Here is a 6,000-nt window from a genome sequence, read left to right as displayed (position 1 = left end):
ATAGCACAGAATTGCATGACTAGTAGTAGATAGGAAGTTAGAGGACGAGAGCTCGGTGCCAGAGAAAAGACAGTGGAGGATGCGAGAGAGGAGAGAGAAGAGAGAAAAGAGAAAGAGGACATGTGTTCGGTGCATTGTCCCCCAGCAGCCTAGGCCTATTGCAGCATAACTAAGGGATGGTTGTTTGCTTCCTAACTAATTATATGTGACTGTGCTGACCAACTAAAAGGCTGCGCTAGAAATCCAAACCTTTGAAGCTATACAGAGGCACATCAACTTACTTTGAATTTCTCCATGTGCTGAAGAGGTGTGCATGGGACACTAGTGACGGCATTTGAGGACAGCATGGAGACATGGTGTTAAGGAACGGATTCTACAAGTTGGTCTGCTGTAAGTGTTTCCTTCAGTAGTGTAACTTCCATGGCTAAAGGCTGTGACGCTTGGCCTTCGGATGTGACCTGTTGTTGGGGCGTTGGACAGTGTCCCGCACACATGGTTGGTACCAGTTGTTTACTGGTGGAGGAGCATGTCTGTGAGACAGATCACACTGATCAGTTATTCAGCTTAGACAAGAAGAGAAACAGAGGAGCAAAAAGTAAGCAAACAACAGAGACATTGCCTCATCTGAACATTTCAGCACACAAATATTTTCACAACTATATCCCCATCTGGAACAAAGACACTGTCGACCAACTGATCGGCCCGATTCAGAGACCAGCTCTGTACGATAGTTTGTAGCTCTTCCTAGCTTCCTAGCTCATCCTAGTTGTTCAGGTTTCCCCTTTATGGCAACTCAATTTGTTTATTAGTAGCTATCTACAGCAGCTAAGAAGCTTGCTTTTTTCTACATCTGTCTTAAATCATTAATCCTGTGAGAGTTCAGTTCGAGGACCCAAGAGCATGACACACAAGGTTTATTTATAAAAGGGACAATACTAGATTCTTCAAAATCAGTTGGGCAAAAAAACACAAATGTCAAGGCACGAGCTGAGAAACTGAAGAAGCACCCAAACAATATGAAGGCAAATATGGAGCGGTACCCTTCAAGTATTAATATGGAAGAAGTGAAATCAGGTGGAACAAAGCTTCCATTTGTCACCATGGAAACCAAACTACACCCACTGTTTGCCAGAAGTAGCAACCTTAACTAAGGAGGACTGGGGTCACTGACAGGACAAGAGAGACTTTAAATCCTTTCTGAAAACATCTCATACTGAGTCAAACTGATGCCGGCACAGAAGCTGCAAGAAGGATGAAATGTACAGTTTTCCTCTTTGTTCTTCCTCGCTGGGAATTTTCAGTCCTTTGTAATCACGACAAGAATAATTCACACCCGCTGCTCTGTGTTTCTCAAACATGGACTTTACTCGCCTGCATCTCTGCAGGCTTCTGAAACGCTTCAACCCATGAATAATCGATCCCAGTGGAAGGAAGATGAGGGGAAGAGAAACAACAAGATGGAAGGGGTGTTAAAAAATAAAAATAAACTACATGGAAGGTTGATCCAAATGGGTGTGTAGCTGGAAATCCCAAAATTGGTTGGACTCCCTATTCTGTTTATTCAGTCTATTCTGTCTGGATATTTTTACAGTTCACACTTTGGTAGGTGCAGCATGTCCTGAAGTGGCCGTTGTGTGAATTTATGGGAGATTCCACAAGCAGTTTTAAAATACACTAAATTATTGTCGGTACACAGCCCAAAGGAGGGTAGTTCCAGCTCCAGGATATGATATAAAAATACCTTGGCGTTAATATGTTGACGTAACTCTGTGTGCTGTAGGTGGAGAGGACACAGGGTTACTGCGTCATCTGTTCAAGTGAGCTGTTGGAGTCCGCTGGCTGACTTCCATGACGATCTAAAAACAGCTCATGAGAGACTTGAAGGGTAACAGCTAAGGACGCATCTGACAGAGATACAGACAGAGGTGAGAGACTGATCATCAGTCACCCTGTCTTGAATGCAGACATCTTCCCATTCTGCAAAGCACAGCCCTGATTCCAGTTAGATTGAACCATTTCTTCCCAGTCTCCAGAAAAGCCTTCATAAATTAGGTTCTCCCGACAGGTCTGCCAATACAGCTGTGACGTCAGGGAGTAAACAACATTCATCATGAAAAGGTCATTAGAGTTTGTCTGCATCCTCGAGGGACTTAAAAAACAATTTATCTTGTAGTTAGGGAGTGAAATAACATGCTTCTGTGCGGCGGTCTCTACTTACACGAAGGTTTAACAATAGTACACAGTTGCTTTGTTTACCCATGTATAGTCATGTTTGAGAAAGTCAGCACTGAATGGACAAACAACAATCAAGCTTATTGTTGAACCTTGTTCCAACAACGTTCAACTTTAACATAATTCTCTCCAGAGAGCAGGAGGAGAACACAGTGAGACAAATGGAAGAGGAGAGTGAAAAATCAGTTATGAAACATTATGAGTCAAACTCTGACCATCAGCCAAACTCTGCTCATTCCCTCGGCACGATCGAGATGAGGAGGGCAGCGACATTAAGCCGCACTCGCCGCCGAACGAGGCTTCCGTATAAACAGCACCAAAAATAAGATTAGTAAGTGAGCTTTTAGAGATTTTGGTCGCTCCCCAGTATTTTTGGTTCCATATTTGGAGCTTGTGCTGCCCTGTTGAGTATCACTGCACTGTGGAGGAGTCATGTGTTTATGTGACACAACGAAGAGTCACTGAATGTTAAACTCAAAATGTACACTTTCCCTGCTCTGCTCAGCAAATGATGGAAGACATTAAAGATATGTCACACAAGCGTTTTCAAGTACAGTTAATCCTCATCTTTATGACTAATTATTGTAAATAGTGCTGCACGTAGACTGATCAGGCATCACATTATGACCACTGAGAGGAGACGTGAATAACATTGATAATTTTGTGACAATTCAGTATTCTGCTGCGAAACTTTTGGACCTGGCATTTATGTAGATGTTACTCAGGGGCACTTTACACGGAAACGATTGGAGGTGAAAAGCGCAAAACATTTTATCGGATGTCCTATATCGTTTAGATGGTGACGGCGTTTTTGGGGGTTGAAAACGCAAAAAAGTGAAACCACCCTCCAGAGTGGAAATCTTAAAAACGCTCCACCCTCGCGTCACCGTGCAAAGGGTGAATAACGCAAAACTGCGTTTCTCGTCGAATAGAAATGACGTGACAAGCATGCGACAGGACCAGAAAAACAAGTAAACAACATGTCGAGCTCCGCGATGGAGGTTCAACAGGCCCTAGCCGCAATAATTTGTATCCAAGTGGTTGTTTTGGTTAATGAATTTCGCGCGCTAAGCGTGGAAAAGTAGAAGAAAAGTAAATACCTCTACGCAGGCACTTTTGGGAGTGTTGCCACCTAGCCATCTGGCGGTATACTGCATCTATGTGTATGAAATTTCACACACTTTTGCGTTTCCGTTTGAACACAGATTTGTTTCAGAAACGCTCGTCTAAATGCGGAGTTAAAAGTGAAAACGAAACGCCACTTTTGCGCTTTTGGTTCAGATAGTTTCCGTGTAAAGGTAGCCTTAGATATGTACCACCCACTTAGACCAGACCAGGCACCCCCACCCCATAGCAATGACACTCCTTGATGGCAGCAGCCATCCCCAGCAGGATGCAGCCTGACACACACACAAAAACAGTTTAGGAACAACTCAAAAAACATGAAGAACAGCACAAGGTGTTGACCTGGCCTCCAAATTAACTAGATCCCAAACTGATCAAGTATCTGTGAGATGATCCACAGAGGCCCCTCCCCTCAACTCATAGGACCCAAAGGCCCCCACTAACAACGTTGTGTTACCAGACACCACAGGACACCCTCAGAAGGACTATGTCCATTTTCTGATGAGTCAAAACTGTTTTGGAGGCACAAGGGAGACCTACACAATATTAGGAAGGATGGTGGTCATAATGTTATGCCTCATCAGTGTATTTTGTGAACATGACGTGGGATTGGGAATTTCTGTGACATGATGTTGATGTTATTTTCAAATACTTGACTCAATCAGGTGTTGCATTTTGAATAATTACCAGACATAATGATGTGGTGGTGATTATTTAAGGTGTGTCTTTACCTCAAAATACCCAGCATGTGTATGTTACTTGTTCACTGCCTTAATCTGATTATTCATCTACCGGTTCTAGACCTTGTTGACTGACTGAATGTTTCTGTCCTCTGACAACTCTTAGGTGAACCACACTTCGACTGGTTTGTGGGAGAAGGGTTAAACTGCCTCAGTTTTAACCGTCACAACCCCCAGCTGTATGAAATATGAAGTTCCTGGAATTTACTTGCATGAGTTTGATGAGTCAGTTTGCAGAGTGAATAGAGAAAAACACCAGGACATATCACCACTTAGATATACAACAATAAACCGAAACAGTATGACTATTTATGCATTATCTAAATAATGTTGAATAACAATAATAAATGCATGATAAGTTCTGTTAACAGTCAGTCAGTTTTGGGGAGGGGAAATGAGTAGGCGTAAAGACTTGAGCAACTTTAACAAGGGTCAAGTCAAAATGGAGAGAAAATATCTGGCTTGTGGGGTCGGCAGCGGTTAGTGGCAACCAACAGTGGTCAAAAGATGGACAAAGCTTGAAATGGCTGTGTTGGGACAAGTCTGATCCATGAAGGCTCTCGTCTGAATCATACAGGATTTAAGGGATCTTCTGATAACTTCTTGGTGACCTTCAGAGGTCTCTTATTCTATATTGGCTGTGGCTGTTCATGTGAGTATAAATAGCGGTTTGTCTCTTTGTGTTACCCCTGACGTAGACCAGGGATCTGTCCAGGATGTACCCCACCGCTCAACCAAAGACAGCTGGGATAGGCTCAAGCCCCCCACAAGCCTTTAGAGGATAAGCGGTAACAGAAAATGAATGAATGAATAAATATTTTGACTCATACCTGTACTTAATGCGTAGCTGGTGTAATCACCTATCGGCCACAACATTAAAACTAGAAGTGAAGTGAAGTGAAGTGAATAACACTGATGAGCTCATCTTTTGGGAAACCTGGGTTCTATAGCATTTATATGGATGTTACTCTGATATGTACCACCACTGGAACATTACTGATGCATACAAAGCACACTGGTATGGCAACGAAAAGGGGAGTGTTTCTTGCATCCTGGCGTCACACACAGACGGGCCATGATGTATAAGACAACATGATTCATCAGACCAGGCCAGCTTCTTCCATTTATCCCGTGGATAAATAAAGATATTAGAATATACTGTTCTAATATCTATCGGAAACCGTATAAACATTTTCAGCAATGTGAGCTACAGCAGCTTGTTTGTTGGATCAGACCACAGCCTTTTCTCCCCACATGCATCAGTAAGATAATGAAATAATCAGTGTTATTCCCTTGACCAAGGATTTTTCAGTCATAATGTTGTGTCTGATTTGATGTATATAAAATATTCAGTATTTGCTTACTACTAATAATGTTTGTGGCAATTTGTTCATTAATGGGAAAGGAGGCAAACAGTAACTGGAAAAAAAATTCTTTTTGCAGTTTTCCATAAAAGATAAGGTGTGTCTGCAGGACTCCAATCAATGGAGAAGAAAAGCCAGCGTCAACAAAACACAAAGGTTAATGCTTGACAGTGCTATACAATCTCTTGCTAAATTTGGAGATAAAATATCCATTGTGCATGGCCAACACCTGATAGCTCACTGACTCCCACATTGCTGGAGCCACGCTGGTTTGGAGCAGAGTGTGTTTGTGCTAGGAGCTCATCTGCAATGAGCCGAGCCTCAGTGTCCTGTCACAGTATCCGACCAAGTTAAAAATGGTTCATGTAAGGTTATACAGTGTTGGGAGGGGAGGAACGCTTTTTCATTGAACTATTGGTAGACGGCATGAATTCAGGGATTTTGACGAGTTGCTTTGAATTTCAAAGATTTCTCAGCAGATTTTTCTGAAATGTGATATTGTCTCTGGGCCTGTTGACATTATGTGGTTGATGGTAAGG

This window comes from Chelon labrosus (genome assembly GCF_963514085.1).
Source record: "Chelon labrosus genome assembly, chromosome: 2".
NCBI lineage: Eukaryota > Metazoa > Chordata > Actinopteri > Mugiliformes > Mugilidae > Chelon > Chelon labrosus.
This window is presented reverse-complemented; position numbering follows the sequence as displayed.